Source organism: Plecotus auritus (assembly GCF_963455305.1).
Source record: "Plecotus auritus genome assembly, chromosome: 5".
Classification (NCBI taxonomy): domain Eukaryota; kingdom Metazoa; phylum Chordata; class Mammalia; order Chiroptera; family Vespertilionidae; genus Plecotus; species Plecotus auritus.
Genome location: NC_137776.1, coordinates 79,559,390 through 79,585,936, shown reverse-complemented (window position 1 = coordinate 79,585,936; position 26,547 = coordinate 79,559,390). Strand labels below are relative to the sequence as shown.

The window sequence follows — 26,547 nt, the reverse complement described above, 5'->3', positions numbered from 1 at the left end:
GGTTCTATGCGCTTCCTGGACTTGTAAGTCTATTTCTTTCACCAGGTGGGGGAAGTTTTCTGTCATTATTTCTTCCAATAGGTTTTCAGTATCTTGCTCTCTCTTTTCTTCTGGCACCCCCATAATTCTGATGTTGGTACGCTTGAAGTTGTCCCAGAGTCTTCTTACACTATCTTCAACTTTTTGGATTTTTTTTTTTGCTTTTTGCTTTTTCAGTTGAGTGTTTTTTGCTTCTTTGTATTTCAATTCTTTGACTTGATTCTTGTGTTCCTCTAGTCTGTTTTTGGGTCTCTGTATAATATTTTTTATTTCAGTCAGTGTATGTTTAATTTCTAGTTGGTCCTTTTTCATATCTTCGAGGGTCTCATTATATTTATCGGCCTTTTCTAGGATATTCTTGAAAAGCCTTATAACCATGGTTTTGAATTCTATATCCAGTCGTTTGTTTTCCTCCATTTCTTTCATTTGTCATCTGTTTCTTGGACACTGCATTTTCACTGCTTCCCTGAGTTGGTAGGGTAGATTTGTGTGCTAGGTTTCCTATATGGCCCAGTGGGTCGGCCTCCCCAGTTAACCTGAGGTGGACACTCTTGGTGCACCCCTTTGTGGACTGTGTGTACAGCCTTGTTGTAATTAAGTCTTGATTGTTGTTGGTATCACTGGGAGGAATTGACCTCCTGGCCAGTTGGCTGTAAGGATCAGCTGTGTCTATGCTGGCAGAAGTTTGGTGCTGGAGACAGCCTTATAGGATTAGACTTGCCAAATTGCAATAGCCTCTGTGCTCAGCTTGGATGGGGTGGAGTCTCAGGGCAGAGCAGACAGTCTTGGCTTCCCGTCAGCCTTGTCCTTGCACGCACGCGTGCGCCTTCAGACCTCTGTCTTCCCCGGCTCCCGAGTCTCCGCCCGAGAGTCCAGATTCCCCCCACAAGAGCGTGGGTCCCCAGGGGCTCGCCTGGAACTGTGGTTCAGTGCAGTCAGAACTGGGGCTCAGTGCAGTCAGGAGCTTCTGACTCCCTTCCACTAGGGAAAGCCTGTGGCAACCTCCGCAGCCTTTGTGCGCACTGGCACGCGCGGACCTTCAGACCTCTGCCCTCCCTGGCTCCTGAATCTCCACCCGAGAGTCCAGATTCCCCCCATAAGAGCATGGGTCCCCAGGGGCTTGCCTGGAACTGAGGTTCAGTGCAGTCAGAACTGGGGTTCAGTGCGGTCGGGGGCTTCCTTCCCCCTTCCGCCAGAGAAAGTCAGCCAGGCTCTCAGACACCCTTCCTCTCTGCGCGCACAAAGACCCTTTGCCGTACCTCCAATTCTCTGTGAGCTTTTCTCTTTCCTTCTAGTTGTAGAATTTTCACTCAGCCAGCTTTCCTGTGGTTCTGGATGGTGTCCGTTCTGTCTTTTAGTTGTAGTTTCGAAATTGTTGTGCAAGGCAGCAGCCTAGGTGCTTACCTATGCCGCCATCTTGGTTTCTCCTCTCTTGCTGCTTTTAATATTCTCTCTTTGTCTTTTGCTCTTGGCATTTTAATTATGATGTGTCTTGGTGTGATCCTCTTTGGATTCCTTTTGTTTGGGGTTCTCTGCGCTTCCTGGACTTGTAAGTCTGTTTCTTTCACCAGGTGGGCTAAGTTTTCTGTCTTTATTTCTTCAAATAGGTTTTCAGTATCTTGCTCTCTCTCTTCTTCTGGCACCCCCATAATTCGGATGTTGGTAAACTTGAAGTTGTCCCAGAGGCTCTTTACACTATCTTCATATTTTTGGATTCTTTTTTCTTTTTGCTTTTCAAGTTGGGTGTTTTTTGAGTCTTTGTATTTAAAATCTTTGACTTGATTCTTGGAATCCTCTAGTCTGCTGTTGGATCTCTGTATATTATTTTTTATTTCAGTCAGTGTATGCTTAATTTCTAGTCAGTCCTTTTTCATATCCTCGAGGGTCTCACTAAATTTATCGGCCTTTTCTAGAAAATTCTTGAAAAACCTTATAACCGTGGTTTTGAACTCTATCTTCAGTCCTTTGCTTTCCTCTGTTTCTTTCATTTGTGACCTGTTTCTTTGTCTCTGCATTTTGGCTGCTTCCCTGAGCTGATAGAGTGGCTTTGTGTGGTAGGTGTCTTATAGGGCCCAGTGGCTCAGCCTCCCCAATTACCTGAGGTGAACACTCTTGGTGCACCCCTTTGTGGGCTGTGTGCACAGTCTTCTTGTAGTTAAGCCTCAGTGTCCCGCGGTAATTGTTGCAAGCACCTCTGAGAGAAAGCCGCCATCAAGTTTCGCCCACTGCCAGACAGTCCAGTTTCTCCCCAGAGTCTCGCCTGGAACTGGAGTTCAGAGCAGTCAGGAGTTTTTGTCTCCCTCCCGATTGAGAAAGCCAGCCACGTACTCAGTTGCCAGCCTTCTCCATGCGCACCTCCATACCTCTGCCTTTACTTCTGCAGCTCCTGTGAGTCTCAGTGTGCTTTTTTCTTTCCTTCTAGTTGTAGAATTTCCACTCAGCCAGCCTCCTATGGTTCTGGATGATGTCCGTTTTGTCTTTTAGTTGTAGTTTTGAAATTGTTGTGCAAGGCAGCAGTTCAGGTGTTTACCTATGCTGCCATCTTGGTTTCTTCATAATGCTAGGTATTATTTATGGATGGGTGGAATGAGGACAAACAATGTATTGTTACTGAGACTGGAGTCAATAGTGGTATGTCCCACATTATGTATATATTTTTTCAATCCTTATTTCTTGGTCTACCAATTGATTTTTCTCCTAAAGTTTTTAAGGAATCCCTTTTTTCCCCTTTCATCTTATATAACATTTTGTATCTCTGAAAGCAATACATATTTTAAAGATGTAATAGCATTATTTAAAGTTACATTGACTTTTTTTTCATGTATTAATCCTGTGTGTTGACATCTCAGCAGAGATGCTGGGTTAGCATTAATCTCTTATTTTGCTGATCTGTTTGTGCATAGGGCTAGCAGACTGGAAGAAGCTACTTCACAATCCTCAATACATAATTGGAAGAGACATCACGACTGTTAAATTATTAGCAAATGAGTCAGACTGTGTTTCTAACATGTGATTTAGAAGCACACTAAGAACACAAATTTGTGCTTTTAATAAAATAATCTTATCATTAATCAATCAATATTCATTGGGCACTTGTGGAAAGAGCATGTTGGATGCTAAAACAAATATATCTAACAAATGAATGAAAGAGCTTTTTACTTTAGGTTTACTTTATTAATGAGCTATTGTACTTTCTCTGTTGTTAGACTGAATTGGAAACATTTATGATGTAACTTTTTCAAACTTGAGTGATTGGGGAGTGGGTTATCTTTATGGAATACAGTTTCTAAGTGGGGATGGAAAACAATTTAATACTTATTGTTAAAAATCTATAATACTATTTTGTCTAGTCTTCTCCTTGGAAACAGAGTCTAATAATGCAACTGATAGCTCTTCAGAGTCAGGATCTTTTTCAAGTACCACCAATTTACTACATCAGGGATTATCATAAATTGAGGAGTAAAGCAGACTGTGCTGAATCTGTCTGTGTCAAGCTGAGAGCATCCCTAGTGTTGAAAGCTGCTCCTCTTTTCTTCCTCCTCTTTCTTTTCTTTTAGCTACTTCCCATCTTATCTCCTTCCTCTTTTTTCTTTAGTCATAATCCTACTTACAAAATCGTTTCATTGACATTTACTTTATTCTTTTAACACTGGAGTGCAGATATAAGTAAGACAAACTCCCCATGTTTGACAGACGTCTTTAAGTGTGATTAAAATATAAAATATTTTATACAAGTTATATCTTTGATTTTGCACGAATGTTGTTGTATTCTAGACACAGTGGGGTTAATATTTTGAAAATATTACATGAGTATGGTTTATTATCTTCATCCACTGATTTTTCTACTCCAGCCACTTTTGAAAAAGCAAAGCAGGTGCACAGGCACTGCCAGAAGGTTGAAGAGGCTAAGACAGAGCCCTCAAGTCTTGAGAGTAGAAACAAAGAGTGGCATGACATTTATGTCGTACTTTCCTTTCTCTAGTCACAGCAAAATAGAAATGCTTATCAGGGAGAGGGCCTAAGTCAATGGCTCCTTGCCTAACCAGTTGCTTATGTCCTGGAAGTGAATCAGACATTCTCTGCTGAAATTATGGGTATGTAGGAGGAAGCTGAGCTCAAACCCTGGTACCACATAGTTTGCAGGTACAGAGCTTAAGCTGAGGTCGAGCCTCAGGACATGGCTACAGCACTAGCATCGGGTGAGGTGGGGCAGAGAACTGGCCTGGGTGAGCTTGGAAAAAACAACAACAGGAATTCACCAGTCAGACCATAATAGACAACTTCACAGGTACACGATAAATTGGACCAGCAGAAGACACAGACCAATGACCCACATAAAAATCAAGGGTCCCACCTAATTGCCATGTCATCATTTAAGATTTCTGTTATGCTTAAGATGTCATTTTGGGAAGAGGAAGCATTAGAAACACTGAAAGCCTACAATTTATCTTTGAAAGACAGAGTTTTATTTCTAAAATCCTATATAATAAAAGGGTAATATGCAAATCTATCTAACGGCAGAATGACTGATTGCTATGATGCGCACTGACCACCAGGGGGCAGATGCTCAACACAGGAGCTGCCCCCTGGTGGTCAGTGTGCTCCCATAGTGGGAGCACCGCTCAGCCAGAAGCCAGGCTCATGGATCATAACTGGAGAGCGCAATGGAGGCAGCGCTAAGGATGTGCTAAGGATGTCCAGGGAGTGGGCCTAAGCTGTCAGTCGGACATCCCCCAAGGGCTCCTGGACTGCAAGAGTGGGCAGGCCAGGCTGAGGGATTCCCCCTGTCCCTAGTAATCTTATAAACAGAGACTAAAAGACCTATATTGTAACCTTTAAAACTTCTTACTTTTTGGCTGCCTCAACAGCCTCATAAATAGGCTGTGAGCATCCTCCTAGGAGCCCAGGTGCACTAATGGGTGGGAAAGGTGGGACCCTGACACAAGTTCTCCTTCCTACCCCCCCTTCACTGTAACCTAATAATATTCAAGTGCACCAGTGACATCACTCTGCACTTTTTCTTGTGCACCCCACCCTGACCCCCAATGAAAGCACAGGGGTGCTTGTTTGCTCTGTTTGTCACCTGCTTGGTTGAGCCTGCTGCCTTGGTGCTCACTTGTCTGGTCCCCTTTGGTGTGAGTGACCATCTCTCTGGGGCCTGTGAGCATAATTACTTTAGTTTTTTCCTGAGCCTCTCCTCTCTTTCCTCTTGTGGTCACACCTCACTGGTCATCTCAGAAAAGAATACAAAACAAGATAAACACACACACACAGAAAGGAGAGAGAGAGAGAGAGAGAGAGAGAGAGAGAGAGAGAGAGAGAGAGAGAGAGAGAGAAAAGAAAAGATGAGGACACCTTTAGTAGCAAAGTTAAGTTGTTTTTTCCCTTGGCTTTCATGTGATGGGCATATGTTTTCCTGTATATTTGATTGTAACAAGTATAAAATTTAATGCATAACTCACAGTACAATGTCCAAAGACAGATGTTCCTCTTCTTCATGTCCCTTCTGTGGGAGGGCACTCCTAATGTCAGAGGCTGGAAGAGCTCGCAAAGTTTGCTGAAGAATTAGACTTTGAACATAAAGCTTTACAATATTGAGTTATGTGGGATGTCATATTGCACATACCCTTTTGAGCATGAGAGAGTGTTTTCTGTAGATAGAGAATGGCTTTCTAGCATCGATGTACAGACCTGCTTTCTTTTAATATTTAGATCCCTCAAAAATACTGCTGGTGGTGACTCCTTTCTGGATAATACGAAGTTCAGGTTTCAGATTCTCAAGTTCTGGGTCTAAAGCTGTTTCAAAAAGCAGAAAAATAAGCAATAGCTTTGAGAAACTTAAAATCATACTTGCTGATGGGTAAAAGAGGTGATTGTGACATTCATTTTTCTCATCATCTGCTATTTCATGCTCATTGAAATAATAATCCTCGATACACACACACACACACACACACACACACACACACACACACACCCCTCTGCTTTCCTTTTATCCACATATTAAACCTGGGTGAAGATCCTATTTCATGTGTTCCTTAATTAGGGACTAATTGTATTTTACCTCAAGAGTTATCAACTGTTTAATGAGAGCCCAGTGTTTCCTCAGGAGACACTGGAAGTTGCACAAAGACAGCAACCGTGTTTTGCGATCTCGCCCTACTCTTCCGGGCACAAAGGAGATAACTACTACTTGGTAACTAAAATCACAATCATACAACTATCCCAAATAAACAAGTCTTTTAGAAATCCCTGCTGAATCCTTCTAATCGGCTCTGTTAAGTTATTTTTAATAAAAAACCGGTGAGCATGAAGAATGTGTGTGTTTACTGAAAAAAACAACAACACACAAAAACAACTAGGAAGGCTCTGGGTAAAGGTGGAGGGTGGTTGATGTAAGTCAGAACTCTTGTTATTTGTTCAAGCATGGCAGTAGCTTTGATTTATCCTATTTGTGCATCAATATGAACTTGACTAAACTCATCCTAGAAGTTCTGAAAAACTGGCAGGAGGTAAGAGACTAATTAGTTCACCAAATCTAGAAGTCTGCTCCCCTACCCTCCTAGAGTATGATTTGGGCATCTGTCTCACCAGCAAGCTGCTCTGAATCTGCAACATTGTGAGGAGAAACCCACAACAGTTTAGAAATCTGAGCATACTGTTTAGACTACATATTTCAAAGATCGCACCTCCCTGTTAATGTCTTACTAAATTCAGCTGGGAAGTCATCTTGGTGCAGTAGAAGCTGTATGCCAATTTATACTTTTACCCTTTGTTTCAAAGCTTAGTCAAGGGGACCTATCCTGTGCTAATGTGTTCAGTCTGGCACTTTCTGGAAATGACTATATAGAACAGTTGAAGTTTCAAATTGAACTGTGTGAAATATTCCAGGTATTTTAGGGTGGATTCTAATTCCAGGGAGACATTTTATTATTAGAGAGTTCTATGTTAAGACAAATTACATTTCCTGTCTTTTCATAAATTGTAACAGCAATGTCTAACTGCTGATATTGGCTACAAGTTCCCCTTCAGGGGAGTTAAAAACCATTTCGTGAGGCTGAAGGAGCAAACGCACAAAGTTAGAATGCAATGGACAGAAGAAAAACAGTTGCTGTTATACTCTGGACTTGTAAAGCAGACATGTTTACTAAGCCCCCCACTTCTCCTGGAAGTTTAACTTCTCAAAATGAAAGGGGACTAAAACAGAATTTTGTTACATGACCTAGAAATTGTAGATTTTCTTATCTATCAGAATTTAACCAGGGAGTTATGTTGACATCATAGGACCTGGAATGTCTTGAAAGTCTTTTCATGCCTAATGTCATTAAGAGGTAGCATATTTTACTATGCAGCTCAGTTGTGACTGCTCTGTTTAGCTCTGAAGAAGGAAAACTGACCCTATAGGGTTTGATGATGAACTCTGTTACTATGTTCCTAGTATACTCATGGAACTGTTTGGTAATGCACCAATCATTTATCTTTATTTTATACTAGAAACCCGGTGCACAAAATTTGTGCACGGAGGGGGGGGGGGCATTCCTCAACCCGGCCTGTACCCTCTCGCAATCCAGGACCCCTCGGGGGATGTCCGACTGCCAGTTTAGGCCTGGTCCCCCAGGGATCCCTACAGGATCGGGCCTAAACTGGCAGTTGGACATCCCTCTCACAATCTGGAACTGCTGGCTCCTAACTGCTCGCCTGCCTGCCTGCCTGATTGCCCCTAACCATCTCTGCCTATGCCCTTGCTGCCGTGGCTTCATCCGGAAGGATGTCGGAATGTCTGGAAGGTCGTTAGGCTGCCCGGTCTAATTAGCATATTATGCTTTTATTATAGATTTTGAAAGCATTGTCACAGGTTAATTGGCTCTATACAAGTTTGCATCACTAATACCAATAAAAATCTGTTTATATTGTTCTTCTGGGATTCTGATTGCATTAAGGAATGATTAGTCCTAATTAAGTCCTGTAGTGTGTGCTAATTACAATCAAATTAAGACTTTACATGAAAAGGTGAGCTTATGCTAAAGTAAATGCATTTTAAACATTAATTAGAGAAATACCTTTGCAGTTGCTTTTATTTTATTTTATTTTGACAAAAAGGAAACCTCAACTGCCAGCCATTGCGTTATGAAAGGGTGTCTCCCTAGTTGTTACAATCAGTTAATTAAAAATATGAATGATGTTTCTTTATTTTACTCCTCATGAGAACTAAACTATCCTCAGCTGTTCCTCAGCCATCCTCCAGGTAAAAATATTGTGTTTACATTATAGAATAAAAATGAGAGGCTGAAGGCTTTAGAGCATGTGTTCTATTATATTGTCTCATTTAACTTTTATGCACTGCAGTGCTTCCAGTTTGGCATTTCCCTGATTTCTCTTTAATGCTGCGGATTCATTTGGACTCTCCTGTGTGAGGTGATAATGATGCTTCTCCAGGTACTTTCCTGTGTGCTGACACCTTAGGAAGAGTATTCTTTTGCCCTCAGCACCCGATTTTTTAATACTCTTCCTTATTAGGATGGTTGACTTTCATATGCAAATGAAGATGTGATTAACAGGATGGAGTCCTACTTTCCGGCCATGTACATTTTACTTTATCCTTTCATAGGGATCACTAGATGAAATTGTGCCTTTAAACACAGCTTGGTTCCCGGTGCATGGAGGGTTCCCTAAATGTTAGCTAAGATAATTATTTTTAGGATTGCATTGCATTCAGTCCCACCAGAAGTCCAATTATAAACCAATTAATTGGTTTTGACCTCAGGAGGAAGAAATATTTCATCAGAAATCTCCAACAATTTCACTTCCTCTTCTGCACTTGTCCTGCTTAGAGATGCTTTGAGTTTGGCAGCTAAAGCAATGGCAGAAGCCAAACTCTCTTGGCTGTTTTATTGACCTTGAAATGCCCATTCTGATGCCGTGCTGAAGGCTCCAATTCAGAAGGAATGCTCAAGTCTTTGACTATTTATCTACGTTCTAACTTTTATCTACTTTTACTAAATCTCCTCCTACTCATTCATTTTCTTACTCCCACTTACTTTTGTCTCCTATTTACCAACCCAAGATCTATTTTTTCTACTTTTCTGACTTTTAATTGCATTTCAATTTCATTGTTTCCCTTGATCAAAACTTTTCCTTTTGCCTTTAAGAAATAATTTTGGCCGAAACCGGTTTGGCTCAGTGGATAGAGCATCAGCCTGCGGACTGAAGGGTCCCGGGTTCGATTCCGGTCAAGGGCATGTACCTTGGTTGCGGGCACATCCCCAGTGGGAGGTGTGCAGGAGGCAGCTGATCAATGTTTCTCTCTCATCGATGTTTCTAGCTCTCTATCTCTCTCCCTTCCTCTCTGTAAAATATCAATAAAATATATTAAAAAAAAGAAATAATTTTGCTCATTCTTCAGATACTGTCTTGATCATTTTATTCCTATGTGTTTTTGCTGTTGCCTGTTTTCAATGGAGCAGCTGATCTCCATGTCCCTATCTTCTTTTCCATCTCATTACTGTTATCTCTCTCTAAGTTCACATTTCACCTTATCAGGTATAACTTTTGCCTTACACATATGACTCATTTCTAGCTTGGATTTTTGTACATGACGTTTGCTTTGCCTGAGATTTCCTTTTTAACATGTCAATATCCATTCACACCCCTCCTTTATGTTCCTCCTCGAAATTATTTTCTTCCAAAAAGTTTTACATCAAGATTATGAGCTATGCCTCCTCAGTGAACTAGAATCACAGAGTACTCTAAATATCTTTGAGATCATTACAGATGAGGAAACTGAGGTTCAGAGAGGGTCACCTGAGCGGCACAAGAGTCTGAGACCCTTCAGTGTCAGAATAGGACATAGGAGACTCCAGAGTCCATGCTCTTCCCTTTCACCTGCTGTATCTCAGCACATGTATTAGTATTTCCTCTTTTGTCTCATGAGGAGTTTTAAAACACTTCCTTCGTGAATGTGCCCTTTCCCCACCTCAGTTATTTTTTCCGTTTTTGAAAAACTTTTTTGGCTTTTACTCTTTATCTTCCGTCATTTTCCATAACATCTAACACAAATTGAATTCTGGACAATTCACTAACTATAGTTAAATGCCATTGTCCATCTCTAGAATTTGTTTCCTGTTTCCTGCCTTAGTTTATATACAAGGTGTCCCAAAAAATGTATACATACTTTAACAGATTATAACTCAATTTTAAAAATAAAATGTATTTTAATAAATACTGCCTTTATAATGATTCAAAGTGTGTGTATACATTTTTGGGGACACCCTACATATTTGACTCCATATCATTGTTCCCATTTCCTTTTTCTTCCCTCTCTTTTGTCTTAATACTTTCCCTCCAATTCCCATTACCTTAAAAATTGTATATCTCTGCATTGTATTAACTTTCCATTTTGTACTCAGATTTTTTCTTATACTTCTTATATCTAGATTTCAGTTAGAAGATAAAAGGTAGATAGTGACTCTCTTGTTAAAATCACTGAGCTTTATTTATACAGTATCTGAATAAATTAACCCTCTGTGGACTAACTCAGTCTTTTATCTAGTTGACTGTAGTTATCTCACACACTTTTCAAATGTTTAACATTTTTCACTAGGGAATCTCTTTATTTATTGATTTGTAACTCAGTTACCAACTGTCTGGTGATCTGCCTAATGGGAAGAGTTGAACTGGGTGCTGTTTTGTTGTGTTGATGGAGTGGAAACCACCATAGATTGTTTTTGATAAATGCTTAGCATACAAAACTCAGAGACATAATTTGATTGTCCTGGAGTCGTGATCCTATAGGAAAATCTTGAAAGAGGCAGGTTGAAGATTTTGCTAAAGAAAGTGGGAGGGACATTCCAGGAATGAGAAATGGCCTGATTAAATGCTTAGAGGGTAGAGGGAGCAGGTTCCTGTGTTTTCTTGACTTTAGCAGAAATTAAAGAGTGGATTAAGAAGATAATTGGGGTATAATAAGAGAAGAGTTGTTCAAAATTCTTGAAGTCAATGACCAAGTATTTCTTATTAGATATAAAGCAGAAATATAAAGTTTGGCCTCACAGCCATTGAGATACAGTTCTTTGTTGAACTGAAAAGTCTCTGACTTGCATATGAATTTCTTTAAAGTGCCATCTTCAGATGACTTTCTTCACCTAGAAACATTCTAATGTGCACCTACTTACCATATACCCACTCTGTTAGGGCTGTCCTCAGTCATCACAGCTAATCTGAACTGAATCAGTTCCATCATACTGGCCAGTGAATAGTCACAAAGCTGTGCAATAACATATCACAGTTAAACAATGCACGTGGCACAACTAAGATTCTAATCTGACATTTATCTGACTTTTTAGCATTTTAACTTTTAGGCTATATTACCTTTTTTTTAAATTTGTAAGTAAGCTTTATTTTAAAATATGAAACTCTATACATCCTTTTCAAACGTCAAAATTTAAGTTATTAGGCAAGTCAATCATACAAAACTGTTTGCACAAATAATTAAAGAAGTGGTAACATTGTACCAGTGTAAAATGTCACACAATTTAAATTACAGCTTAGATCTTCAGTAATTAAAGTGTTTTATTGCATAAAACAAGATCTGGTGAGTTATAAGACAAAATTTCTCCTCTGGATATGCTATTCTTAATCACATCTCTTTTAATCACCATCATCTCACACAGTAGGCTAGCTGACCGTGGTGGCAATTCCAAAGCGGTTGTTCCAGTCTTTGACCATTTTTATGTAGACACCCATGCCCCATGCTGTACCTGCTTTCTTGACAATCCAGTACTTATTATTCAGTTCTGCTTCTTCAAAGCCATAGCCAACCACCAGAACGCCATGACGCAGGTCTTTGCTGCTGCATTCTGGTTCATAATAAATGCCTTTTCTATAAAACTGAAAAAAATCTACAGCTCACATTTATAGTAACAGAGATGGCCCCACACTTGCCTTCATAAGGGACTTCTCCTGCACATGGGTGTCCACAAAGCCAGTGTCATTGGCAGCAGAAAACCAGGCTTGTTTTTGCAAGATTTGTTCCTTGCATGATATGCATAGGATTCCTCTGAGTCCAGGCCTTTGCTGTCCTCAGCATATAGAAGGCATTATCCATTAGGCCACCATCGCAGCCCTCATGGCCTTGAGAATAAGGGCAGTCTGCCAGGTTCTGTCCACTCCATGAAACACGTTTGTCTATTTTCTGGAACACCTGTAAGGGCACCAGTTGCATTACAAGCCCAACAGGAACCACACTGACCGTGGTCCCCCAGAGGAATTACATAGCCTTTCTCTCTCCAATCCACAGATGGGGGATCTCAGCAAAGGGAGGTTCTTGGACCACTTCCCCCTTCCTGCGCTTCCGGTTGTGAAGGCCATTCTACACCTGCCTGCATTCTTCATTGGTCACGTCACCAAAGGCATTCATTGCTGTGGTGAAGCTGTTTCCCTTGGTCTTGCTCCTGATTGTGCAGTTCAATCAATTTCCTATTCTTCTCCCATCCGGCTCACCTCCATCCTTATTCATTCTCCTTACATACCAGTAGTTTCCAATGTGTCGCCCTCCACTGGTTCCACTGTGCAACTAAACCGTGACTGGGTTTGGCGGCAGCAGAGTCTGTTCCCAAGCAGAGGGCAGTCAGGATGAGTGAAGGATTCCTGTTTCAAAACGTGCTGCAGTCAGCATGTGTGAGTATAGGGATTTCCAAGGCCCCGCATTACTTCTTATTATTAAAAATATCATAGAGATTTTATGAATTCTAGTCACAAAATGATAGCCTGCCTGTCCTCTCCCATTGATGCCAAAGAAATGCCCATCCCCTCCCCACCACTCAGTGTTGCCTCCTGAAGGTAACGTTTGCTCAGTTGCAGTTCCAACTCTGCTTTAGTGTCTCCATTGTGAAAAGATGGAGAGTGTCTGAAAGCCAACATTAATTGATAATTTTGTAGGAAATTATTTTTGTCCTCAGGCAAAAGAAAAAAAAAGTCATTATGATAAGAATTCAAAGATGACCCTAGCCAGTTTTGCTCAGTGGATAGAGCGTCAGCCTGTGGACTGAAGGGTCCCAGGTTTGATTCTGGTCAAGGCCACATGCCTGGGTTGCGGGCTTGATCCCCAGTAGGGGGCATGCGGGAAGCAGCCGATCAATGATTCTCTCTCGTCATTGATGTTTCTGTCTCTCTATCCCTCTCCCTTCCTCTCTAAAATCACTAAAAAAATATTTTTACAAAAAGAATTCAAAGATGGCTTTGTGTAAAATTATAAGTGTACAGGTTTACTTACACACATGCACACTCACATACTCAATATTCTGGAAGAACTGCTATAGCTCTTTATTCTATAAATCACATTATTTTTCTTAAGAAAACATTTGCTTAGTTAGGGGTTGGTGGATGTTATTAAAGTCTACCAATATGCAGCCTATCATGGACTGAAAAAAGTCAGTGAACTACAAAAGAACAGATACTTCACTTCACAGGGAAAATTACATTATCTGATGATAACCATTCTAACAGGTATGAGGATAGTTCTTATTATGGTTTGATTTGCATTTCCCTAATACCTAGTGAAGTTGAGCATCTTTTTATGCACCTGTTGGCCTTTTGTATATATTCTTTGGAGATATGAATATTCAGACTTCTTTACTCATTTAAAAAATTGTTTTGTTTTGTTTTGCTATTGAATTGTATGAGTTCTTCACATTGTTTGAATATTAACCCTGTATCAGATATATTGTTTACAAATATTTTGGGCAACTTCGTAAGTTTTTGTTTTGTTGCTGGTTTCTTTTGCTATGCAGAAGCTTTTTTTGATGTGGTTCTACTTGTTTATTTTTTACTTTGTTGCTTATGCTTTAGGTCTTTTATTAAAAGAATCATTAAGACCCATGCTGCCCTAACAGGTTTGGCTCAGTGGATGGAGTGTCGGCCTGTGGACCAGGAGGTCCCAGGTTCGGTTCCAGTCAAGGGTATGTACCTTGGTTGCGGGCACATCCCCAGTGGGAGGTGTGCAGGAGGCAGCTGATCGATATTTCTCTTTCATCAATGTTTCTGACTCTCTATCCCTCTCCCTTCCTCTCTGTAAAAAATCAATAAACTATATTAAAAAAAAGACCCATGCCAAGGAGATTTATTCCTATGTTTAATTCCAGAATTTTCTTGGTTTCAGGTCTTACATTCAAGTCTTTAATCCATTTTGAGTTAATTTATATGAATGCAGTAAGATATGCTCCAGTTTCACTTTTACATGTGAATATCCAATTATCTGAGGACCATTTATTGAAAAGACTGTCTTTTCTCCATTAAGTTATTCTTGGTTCCTTTGCCAAATATTAGTTAACTGTATATACTTGGGTTTCTTTCTGGGCTCTGTATTCTATTTAATTCCTCTATTTGTCTGTTTTTATGGCCATACCACACTCTTTGGATGACTATGCCTTTTTAGTATAGCTTGAAATCAAAGTGTGATGCTTTCTGTTTGTAATATATATATATATATATATATATATTTATTGATTTTTTACAGAGAGGAAGGGAGAGGGTTAGAGAGTTAGAAACATCGATGAGAGAGAAACATCGATCAGCTGCCTCCTGCACACCCCCTACTGGGGATGTGCCCGCAACCAAGGTACTTGCCCTTGACCGGAATCGAACCTGGGACCTTTCAGTCCGCAGGCTGACGCTCTATCCACTGAGCCAAACCGGTTTTGGCTGTTTGTTGTTTTTCATCATCACCTGGGGATATTTTTCCCATTGTTTTTCAGAGAGAGTGGAAGGGAGGTAGAGGAGGGGGTGAGGCGGGGAGAAAGAAAGAGAGAAACATTGATATGAGAGAGACACATCAATTGGTTGCTTCCGTACATGTCCCAACTGAACCTGCTACCAGATATGTTCCCTTGATCAGAAATCAAATCCGCAACCCTTCAGCAACATAGGCGAGGGCAGATGCCCCTGTTTTATCTTTCTAAGGATTTTTTTTTACTATTTAGGGTCTTTTGTGATTCCATATAAATTTTAGGAAAGCTTTTTTAAATTTCTGTAAAACATGTTATTGGATTCTTAATAGGGTTTGCATTGAATCTATAGATTCAATGTCTTGTAGTTTTTAAAGTAGTGATCATTCACCTCCTTAGTTAAATGTGTAACTTCTTGTTTTAGATGCAATATAAATGGGATCAATTACTTTATTTCTTTTGCAGAAAATTTGTTGTTAGTGTATAGAAATGCTGCTGATTTGTGTATGTTAATTTCATATCCTGCAATTTTACCAAATTTATTTATTAAGTCTAACCGTTTTTTTGGTTAAGTCTTTAGGATTTTCCCTAAAAATATAAAATCATACCATTTGAAAATAGAGACAATTTTACTTATTTTTTTTTCAGTTCTCATACCTTTGATATCTTTTTCTTGCCTGACAGAATGCTCTAGCTAGGACTTCTGGTACTATGTTGACTAGGAACAGGAAAAGTAGCCACCCTTTATGTTGAGATATGTTCCTTCTATGTTAATTTGTTAGGATTTTTTATCATGAATGAATGTGGAATTTTTGTCAAATGATTTTTCTCTATCAATTGAGATGTTCATATTAGTCTTTTCTCTCTATTTTTTGTTAATCCTTACCCAAGAATATTTTTCCATTGATATTTAGAGTGTGGAAGGGAGAGATAGAGACGCAGAGAGAGAAACACCAGTGTGAGAGAGACACATCGATTGGTTGCCTCCTGTACTCATATTGAGTAGGGCCGGGATCGAGCCTACAACCAAGGTACACGCCCTTGACCAGAATAGAATCTACAACCTTTCAGTCCCAGGGCTGATGCTCTATCCACTGAACCAAAGCAGCTACGGCTTCTTTCACTACATTAATGTCCGGTATAATGTTGAACCATCCTTGCATCCCAGGGATAAATCCCACTTTTGATCATGGTAGATGAACTTTTTAATGTGCTACTCAATTTGGTTTGCTAGTATTTTATTGAGAATTTTTACCTCTATATTCATCAGTGATATTGGCCTATCATGTTCCTTTTAGATGGCATCCTTTCCTGGTTTTTGGTGTTAGGATCATGCTTACCTCAAAATGAGTTGGGGGGCATTCCCTCGTTTTCAGTTTTTGGAAGACTTTGAGAAGGATTGGTGTTAATTCTTATTTAAATGTTTGATAAAATTCACCAGTGAAGCCATCTCATTCTGATCTTTTCTTTATTGAGAGAATTGATATTACTGATTCAATGTGCTTACTATAATTGATATATTTAAATTTTCATTTTCTTCCTGATTCAGTCTTGATAAGTGGCTTGTTTCTAAGAATTTTTCTATTTTTTTCTAGATTGTTCAGTTTGTTGGCCTCTTAGTTACTTTGAATTTTTATAGTTCAAAGAAATTGTACTTACCCCATTTATATTTATAATTTTTTTTCTATTTTTCTTCATTAGTCTAGCTAAGGGTTTGTCAAGTTTCTTTATTATTTCAAAGAACTAACCAATCATTTTATTGCTTTTATATTCTCTTTTTTAAATTTTCTGCTCTAGTCTTTATTATTTTCTTCCATCTGCTAACCTTGTTCTTTTTTTAATTCCTTAAGGTGTAGAGTTAGATATTTTATTTGGGATATTTCTTGCTTCTTAAAATAGATGTTTATTGCTATGAACTGCTCTCTTAGAACTGCTTTTGTTATATCCCCAAAGTAATTTTGTACTGTTTTTCCAATTTTGTTTGTCTCAACACACTTTCTTCTATCCCCTTAATTTTTTTTCTTGGATCCATTGGTTGTTCAGGAGAGTTTTGTTTAATTTCCATGTGTTTGTGAATTTTCTAGTTTTCTTTGATTTCTAGTTCCTGCCATTGTGGTCAGAGAGAATACTTGGTTTGATTTTAATCTAGAATTTGCTAAGATTTGTTTTGTAGCTTAACATATGGCTTATTCTAGAAAATGTTCCATGTGCACTTAAGAATGTGTATTCTGCTGATGATTAATTTAATGTTCTTTTTTTATGACTGTTATATTTATTTGGTCTCTAGTGTTATTCACATCCTCTGTTTTCTTATTGATTCTGTCTATATTCTCTACCCATTGTTGAAAACGGAATATTTAAGACCCCAACTATTATTGTTATGGGTTTTTTTACATTTTTGCTCTGTTAGTTTTTGCTTTAAATATTTACATGCTTTATAATGTTGGGTCTGTAAGTATTTACAATTATTATATTTTCTTGATGTATTGACCCCTTTCTCATGGTATAATAATCTTCTTTGTCTCTTTGTGCCATTTTTAGTTTAAAGTTTATTTTGTCTTACCTATATATATATATATATATATATAAAAGGCTAATATGCAAAGTGTCCCCACGGGAGCTCGAACTAGAGACTGGGAGTTCAATCACTCGTTATAACATGCACTGACCACAAGGAGTGGTGCGAAATGAAGGGAGGCCCCAGCCCGCAGCCAGGGAAAGGAGGCCCTGGCCAGCAGCTGGGAAAGGGAGGCCCTGGCTGGCAGCCGGAAGGCCCTGATCGGCCCTGACCACCAGCCAGGCTTAGGGACCCTACCTGTGCACCGGCCTCTAGTGCAAGTATAACTACCCCTTGTGTTCTGTTGTTGTTGTTACTTGGTTACCATTTGCTTGATGTTTCCTTTTCCATCTCTTCACTTTCAATCTGTGTGTGTCATAGGGTAAAGTAAGCCTCTTGTAGGCAGCTTATTATTAGATCTTATTTTTGTTTTGTTTTTTAATCTATTCAGCCATTCTATGTCTTTTGCTTAGAGAATTTAATCTGTTCTATAAAGTAATAATTGCTAGGTAAGGCCTTGCTATTGCCATTTTGTTCATTGTGTTATGGTTGTTTTGTAGTTCCATTGTTCATTGTTTTTCATCCTGCTGTCTTTGTGTGTGTATGTGATTTGATGGCTTTTTGGTATCAGATGCTTTGACTTCTTTATCATGTATTTTGTATAATTACTACAGGATTTCCCCTTGTGGTTACCATGAAGCTTACATAAACTATCTTAAAATTATAACACCCTACTTTAAACGGGTAACAGTGTATCTTTAATATAATCAATACCCTTTAAACTTTTACTTACCCCCTCACATGTTAGGTTATTTGTGTCACAATGTACATATTTTTGTGTTGTATAACTAATAACAAATTACTGTAGTTATTGATATTTTTACTACAGTTTTAAAAAATGTTTAAGATAGAGTTGTAAGTGAATCGTGCATCACTATTACCATACTGCAGAATCTAATTATGACTCTTATCATTACCAGGGAGATTTATAGTATCTTTCTATGCTTTCATTATGTTAATTAGCATTCTTTTCCTTTAACTCAATGAACTCCCTTTAGAATTTCTTGTAAATCAGGTCTGGTGGAAATGAACTACTTCAGCTTTTTTTTTTTTTTAACATATTTTATTGATTTTTTACAGAGAGGAAGGGAGAGGGATAGAGAATTAGAAACATCGATGAGAGAGAAACATCAATCAGCTGCCTCCTACACACTCCCTACTGGGGATGTGCCCGCAACCAAGGTACATGCCCTTGACCGGAATCGAACCTGGGACCCTTGAGTCCGCAGGCCAAATGCTCTATCCACTGAGCCAAACCGATTAGGGCCAGCTTTTGTTTTTTAGGGGAAGTCTGTATTCCTCGTTTAGTTTTGAAGGACAGCTTTGCTGGCTATAGAGTTCTTGGCTTACAGTTATTTTTATTTAATATTTTGAATATGAAAATTCATTCTTTCCTGGCCAAAATTTTTTTGTTGAGAAATTTGCCAATAGTCTTATGGGGATTCCCTGGTGTGTAACTTCTGTCTTTTCTCTTGCTGCTCTTAAAATTCTTCTTCTTTTTTTTTTTTTAACTTTTGAGAATTTGGTTATAATGTGTCTTAGTGAGTCCTATTCAGGTTCAAACCCTTTGGGGTCCTTTAGGCCTCATGGATATGTATATCCATTGTTCTCCCCATGTTTGGTAGGTTTTCAGCCATTATTGCTTTAAATATACTTTATGTCCCTTTCTCTTTCTCTTCTCCTGGAATTCCCACAATACAAAATTTGTTTGTTTTTTTGTAATTCCTGTAGGCTTTCTTCATTCTTTTTTCTTTTTGCCCCTCTGACTGCATAATTTTCAATGTCCTATACTCTAAGCCACTTATTTTTTTGTTATGCATGGTTGAGTCTACCTTTGAAACTCCATTTAATTCTTTCATTCAGTTATTATATTTTTCAACTCTAGGATTTTTTTTAATTTTTTTTGATGGTTAATATATCCTTGTTGATTTTCTTGTTTTGTTTTTTGTTTGTTTGTTTGTTTGTTTTTTTTCCATGCACTGTGCTTTTTGTTTTGTTTTGTTTTTTAATATCATTTAGTGGTCTGTCTGTGCTTTCTTTGGAGTTCACTAAAATTCCTTAGAGGTTTATTCTGAATTCTCTGTCTGAAAGTTCATAGATATCCATTTCTTTAGGCTGAGTTATTGGAGCTTTATTAGTTTATTTTGGTGGGGGTCACATTTACCTAATTTTTTTTCTAATTCTTGATTCCTTACATTGATATCTGCATATTTGAGTAACTGAGCTTATCTTCCAGTCTTTACAAGTTTGCTTTGCCAAACTTGGGGTTCTGGATGTTTCTGCTGATAATGTCCCGGCGTAGGTGGGCCTCTATTATGGTCAATTTTGGGGCAAATCAACTGTTCAAGCTATGCAGATGAGAATCAGGGTGGTGTGCCACTGGCTTGGTTTTCTACTCAAGTAAGGCTGTAGGCTGGCCTCTGAGGATGCCTGGATTCTCTGGTCAGGCTTACTAGATGGTCAGGACTGGATATTATGTCCAGTTGTGGATGGAGCTATGAATTGGCTTCCCTGCCCTGTTAGCACATCAGTATTGAGCCCAGGAATTGCACAGCTCGGGATTAAGCCAGAGTGTGTACTGAATTCACTGGTCAGGCAAGGCCAGCATGCTGCTCTGCAGATGAGGGAAGCAATGGTACTCTCAGTTTAAGTGCCACTGTATGTAAGGCTGTTTAATGGGCTGTGCTGCTTCCCGAATGCTTGGTTTAGTTCCCTGGTTGGGGAGAATGAAGGCTGTATTCAGCGATGAGCAAGGCTATGTTTTGATGATGAATTAGATTTCCTGCTGAGGCGTAGGTAAAAAAGGAGCTCCAAAGGCAGTGTGTCTCTTTGTTTGTTGCCTTAACTCAAGCTGGCTTTGTACCCCAAGTTCCCTGACTGAACAGGGCCACTGGAGTTACTCCACAAATGGTCAAGTGCTGCTGGCCCACACACCTTCCAGGAGTTGTCACCAGCCTTCCTGTCAGATGGAGCCAGAAGACACTCTCCACAGAGGGTGGGGCCATGTCTCATCTTCCTTGCCTGAATTTGGGCAAACTGGGCTTGAGGGTCAGCAAAACTCTTCCTTTGTGAATTCAACTCACGCAGATCTGCACCCCATTGATTTCCCTAGTCAGAGTATATTCCCAACTTGGTTCTGCAGATGAGCAAAGCCACTGGCTGGGATTACTACCTGGACACTGCTGGAATGAACTTCATCTGCCAAGATCTGAGAACTCATTTGAGATTTTATGTGTGTGTACATATACTTATGTGTGTGTTATGTACACATTTACAACAAATCATAAACTTTCCATGTTTTCAAAATTATTAAGAAGAAAGATCTGAGCTAATGATACTAAATAGAGAGCCAATTTCACACGTTTAAATACAAAAACAGTAAGAACTACCTCAAAAAATGTGCAAACTGAATTTCCATCTGAGTTGCTTTAAGGAATACATGTGGGGTGTGTGTGAGAAGCATGCACATGTAATTGTAACGTGGACTGGGATTTGTGTAAAGGCAGTTGAAGAACACCGCCTACAGTCCTCATTCTATTTGAAAGGCAAGTCCTTGCTGTACTCAGCACCCATCCTCCAGGATCGGTGCTGAAAGAGAAAACAGCCAACTCTCCCAATCCTTTTTGAAATCAGTGGGACATAATAATTAAATGTTTATTGCAATGCAGGTTAATAAAAAATTAACACATATGAATTAATTATGTATTATGAATTATGAATTTAACAAATGTGAATTAATTGTATGTATCTCATTTCATATTTGTTGATTATTTTACATTTTGAAATTTCTGTATCATCTAGTCTTCAATGTTCCCTATATCTACACAGTTAAAAATATTATTTTATCTTACAGATTTGAATATTTTGAACCAGCACTCATGGACTGTATGAAACAGTGATTTCAAAGACTGGAATCACTGTTTACTAGAAACAATTTAAAGAAAATTTTCCATACCAAAAAAAAAAATGTAAATTTTACTCAAATCACTATTATACAAAACATTTTCTTCCTAGTTGTGCAGATGACAAGCACATTAATGTTCATATTCTGTTAATTTTGAAGGCATTACATTTAAACCTATTAGAGTAACTTCAAAAATTTTCTAAGTCACATTATTCATATGACAGATAGTGAAAATTAACATGCAGACAAACATTCCTGAGAGGGTAAATATGCAGGTGGCAAAAACAGGCAGTAGTAAATGAAGCTATAGTTAAATCAGACATTTGTCACTTTAAGGAAAGACTTTGTGGGCAGCTTAAATTATATCTGAGAAAATATAGATAACTAAAATGTATGCTAATTATTACAGGAATGTTTAAATTATACTATGAAACCATTCAGCAATTAAAAGTTTCCTGTGGATTTGAATCACATTAACATCCAATACAGATAGATGACGACCTAATAGAAAAATGAAGGCAGGAGTTTTCTGGAAAAGATCAGAGGTGCCTAGTCTAATATATTTCCAAATCAGGAAATAAATAAACTCACAAAGGAAGTACAAGTTCATGGCAGATTGCTTGTAAAATTTGCATCAGTAAAGGAGAAATGAAATATGTGACCTGGTCAGACCTTGATTTCTACACTTGGACCACAATCCAAAGGTACAGCATTGGGAGATAAAAATTGCAGAGACACTCTTGTGCCATTTTGGTGGTAACAAAACAAAGCAGAAACTAAGGCAAATACCAAAAGAGATGTTTCTATAGGGATCATATTGCCAATGAAAAACTTAGACAAAGAACTCCACATGATTAATTCATTAGGCCAGAAATCTTTTTATTTAACTATGAACCACCTAAATACCACTTTCCTTTCAGGTCATTTGATGCTATTATTAATTCTTTTAATATCTGTGAAATAAATATCCACCCTCGAATATTAAATGATATGTGGACTACTTTTCTGAGCATGACTGATATTAGTTGGCTTGGTTTCAGCAACAATTGCTTGGGGGATTCAGATATCCAGATAAATTTTATATGATGTTAAGGTAATAAGACTTAATAGTTTCATATCTAATCCATTGTACTAGCAAAGGCATGAATAAGTCTCATATTATCTTAAAAAGATTGTATCCTAGTTTGGACTGGACCAAGAAAATATACTGTGATCAAATTGATTTGCAATTTATCTATTTGCAAAACTTTTATTTCTCTCTAGAGTTAAGCCTTTTTTAATGATGTAATAGTAGAAGAGTGGGTGGAAGTGCATTTAATGTCCCTTGGCACACAGTGAATTGAATATGTTGAAACAATTATTTAAAGAAGTCTCCTTTTTGAAAAAAAAAGTTAAAAGATTAAGAGTAAATTACTAAGGGGAAACTCTAAAGCAAACCATTCAGCCCACAGGGTACATTATGTCTTCAGATGTCATCTTGTAAAATGTTTTCATTAGCTGTTAATGAAACTGAACTTACGACCTAATGAACAACCCAAAGTGCTTGGTGTATTTCTTTAGTTAACCAGATGGAAGTAAGTTAGTAAGTTCTCTCAGAATGTTGATAATGATCTCTTGTTTGATGTGGTTGATTTCTATGGTGATTGCATGTGTGTGTGTGCGTTTCTAATGTTATGAGATAGAACTCTAAATTTTATAAGAGCTTATCTCATAGAAACGCTTTTATTTGTATGTATATCATGAGAGTAATAATAAAAATATCATTGTTTATAAAGGAGATAGTGATACTTCATAAAATTTACCTAATGTTAACCAGTGGAGATTACGTGGCCTTAAAGTGGTCTCCTTTCATTTTTTTTTCATTTTTGAACTAAGTCCTTTGCTCCAAATTCATGTACGAACTACAGTACAATCTGTTATTTGAAACATCAGTTTGGTCTCTTCCTTAAATGTTGACATAAAAATGCTTCTGACAGTCTCTGCACCTAAAATGCCATGTGGTTTTTTGTTTGTTTGCCTTTCTGCAGATAGAAAGGAACAGAATAAGCTAAACATCGTTGGCAGTAGTTTCCTTCAGCCTTTGATGTGATATCTGGCACCAGGATTAAAAACCCAGACTGACTCTGACACAGGAATAGTGGATTATCAGAGAGCAAGGGAAGAGGACTGTGCTTTCCGCTTGTGACTCTCAGGCGTGGGAACACAGGCAGTGCACTCCTTGTGCTCTTGCACACCTTAGCTATTGTCATTGTGGGCTGAGCATGTTGGGTTGTTACTATTCACAGACCCTGAGTCCTTGAAGGCAGGGATTCTTTCTTTTGATATTTGGGTTTACACCAGGATTTCTCAACCTTAACACTACTGACACTTTCTATGTCTGAATTCTATGTTGTTGGGGCTATTTTGTTCATTGTAAATTACTTAGCAGCATATCTGGCCTCTGGCCTCTAGAAGCCAGATCCCTATCCCATACCTTGTCTACTCATGAGGACTAACTTAATGTCTGGCACATCACTGATGTTTAGTAAATATATTTTGAATAAATAAGTGCAGCTATTGATGCAGCATAAAACAATAGTATTTTTACCAGTGAACTCAGCAATTTGTTCTGGGTTGGACTGATTCTGAAAGTGTCATTTAGTTATGTCAGGGTGGTAAAATAGCTTGATATCCCAACTCCAATTCTCTAATGTAACTCTGAAGAAAATTGGATGACTTTCTCTTCTCCACCCCCTCTTCACACTTTCCACCCTCCCCATGCCTCTGCTTGAGGATGTGTAACTCTGCAGTGCTGGCAAACTGCTAACAGTATGTCATCTCACTGTGTAGACATCTCAGCTCTTAATGGGAGGTACCATGCAGTATATTCCAGCCAGATACAGAGCCACACACAGACATCCGCACAGCAGAGGTAGACGATATCAGCAGAGTGAAAATGGGGCTCCTATTGAAGTTATTCATGTACGTCAAAATAGTAACCTCTGTTTATCTTCATAGCTAATAGATCAGTATATATTCACAAGAATCTTACTTTCATTTTTCAACTACATGACTTGGGGCAAATCTGCTAAGTTCTCTGACCTGCTGTTTTCTCACTCAGGAAATAGAAAGAAAAATTATACCTACCTCCTTGCCACTGTTAGGGGTCTCTGCTCCTCCAGGTGACTCAACATTCTCTATGGAATACTCATCCACTTGGTTATAATTACATTTCCCATTGCTTGTTGCTCTTGCTAGCCTGTGAGGTGTGTATGTAAGGGGCAGGCTCAGATCTCTCTCAGTCACAGTGCCAATGCATGTTATTCCTCAAATAAAGAAATGAAAGTGCTTTGTAATAGCGTACTCTATATGAATGTTAGTAACTGTCATTTAGTCATTCCATAGATATTTAATGAGCACCTTCTTTACAAAGCCCAGTTGGAAACACTTCCTAAATCCAGAAATGCATACAGCAGAGAATAAATTTAAGTGTGGCGTGAATTGTAATGGACCAGGCAGTCCATAAGAATTGACACCTCTATTAATCATCTATCTTCCTAATTGCTGATAATTGTAAATGGGTACATGCTATGGAGAGTAGCAAAGAAAGGCTTCTCAATAAGTAACTAACATTGTAGTTTTCATCATTGTCATAATTAACATTATCATCAAGGTGATGCTATTAGTCTTTCATTAGCAGAACGTGTACTTTGATTCATTTTTTTCTCGTAGTGATGATGAACTACTTACATTCTCTGACCTGGTTCCCCTTGAAACCAACAGTAGGAAATAGGGCTTTAGGTAGATCTTATCACTTGAAAATGGAGATTTGAACATGAAATGAATCAAAACTGTGGCCTTACTCTAGACACTCTGCATATAAGGAACTCTAAAAGGAGGCTTTACCTCTAAATTTAGAAGTATTCTTATACACTATGTGTTTTCTAAACAATGTCCCACATTTTTCCTCTTGCTTGGTTTAAAGAAGGCAATTTTTAAAAATATATTTTATTGATTTTTTACAGAGAGGAAGGGAGAGGGATAGGGAGTTAGAAACATTGATGAGAGAGAAACATCGATCAGCTGCCTCCTGCACACCCCGCCACTGGGGATGTGCCCGCAACCAAGGTATGTGCCCCGACCAGAATCAAACCTGGGACCCTTCAGTCCACAGGCCGACGCTCTATCCACTGAGCCAAACCGGTTTCGACTAAAAAAGGCAACTTTAATTAACTACTTAAAATCATTTTTAAGCTCTTCTTATAGTGGGGTTTCTGAGCCTCAGCATGTTTGACATTTTGGGTTGAATAATTTTGTCGTGGGGGGGCTGTTCTGAACATTCTAGGATGTTCAGCAGCATCTCTGACCTGCATGTATCTCTAGATAGATGCCAGTACTACTCCCATTCCAGCTATAATAATGGAAAATGCCTCCTGAAGCAGAGAAATGAATATTAAAACCACAATGAGATATCACCTCACACCTGTCAGAATGGCTGTCAACAATCAGCAAGTGTTGGTGAGGATGTGAAGAAAAGGGAACCATTGTGCACTGATGGTAGGAATGCAGATTGGTGCAGCCTACTGTGGAAAACAGTATGCAGCTTCCTAAAAAATTTAAAAATGGAACTTCCTTATGACCAGTGATTACACTTCTGGGAATATATGAACTGTAATTGAAATATAAAATTTAAATTAAGAAAAGAAAGTGTCCCCTGAGACTTAAAAACAGCCTCAGCTGAAAATGTTTGCTTTACAGGAACCTTCTCTGTCTTCCCAGACATTGCGCGTAGTGTTTCCTACAGGACCATTTGCGGCCCTGTTTGTGTTTGCTTCTGCAGCAACAGGAGCTCCTTTCTTTGAATCCCACCCATCCTGTAAGACCCAACTACACCTTCACCTACTACATAGAGTTTCCTCTATGTGCTGCAGCCTGTTTCACCTTTTCTACTTCAGAATTCATATTCCAAGTCTTTTCTGTTTGGTCACTGTCATTTTCATCCGTTACTGAGCCCACTGTTGTTTATTGAAAGATTTACATCTTTTTATGTCAACTATATTATAAATTCTTTGAATGGAGAGACCATCGTAGTCATATTTGCAATTTTATAGAGCATCTAAAAATACGTGGGATAAGGACACTCATAAAGTAATAGGTTGAATTTAGCATAAATGATCTTATTCACACATTTCACTAACAAATTCATCCTTAACAAGGAGAAGTGATAGACAAAACAAGTGGTAGTTTTCATAAATCAATCCATTTGGAAATTTGTTTTTTTAATAAAC

At 38.6% G+C, this 26,547-nt stretch overlaps 1 protein-coding gene and 1 pseudogene across 2 annotated transcripts in view; one reads left to right on the top strand and one right to left on the bottom strand.

The window, feature by feature from the left end:
• The window catches only part of THSD7B (thrombospondin type 1 domain containing 7B), an 885,792-nt gene that overhangs the window by 214,182 nt on the left and 645,063 nt on the right, over nt 1–26,547 (top strand). The window lies entirely within an intron of this gene.
• LOC308249532 (procathepsin L-like) overlaps nt 11,713–26,547 on the bottom strand; it is a 31,887-nt pseudogene continuing 17,052 nt past the window's right edge. Inside the window, exon 3 of the transcript in view lies at nt 11,713–12,537. The product of the transcript in view is annotated as a procathepsin L-like (transcript). The remainder of the gene's footprint in view (nt 12,538–26,547) is intronic.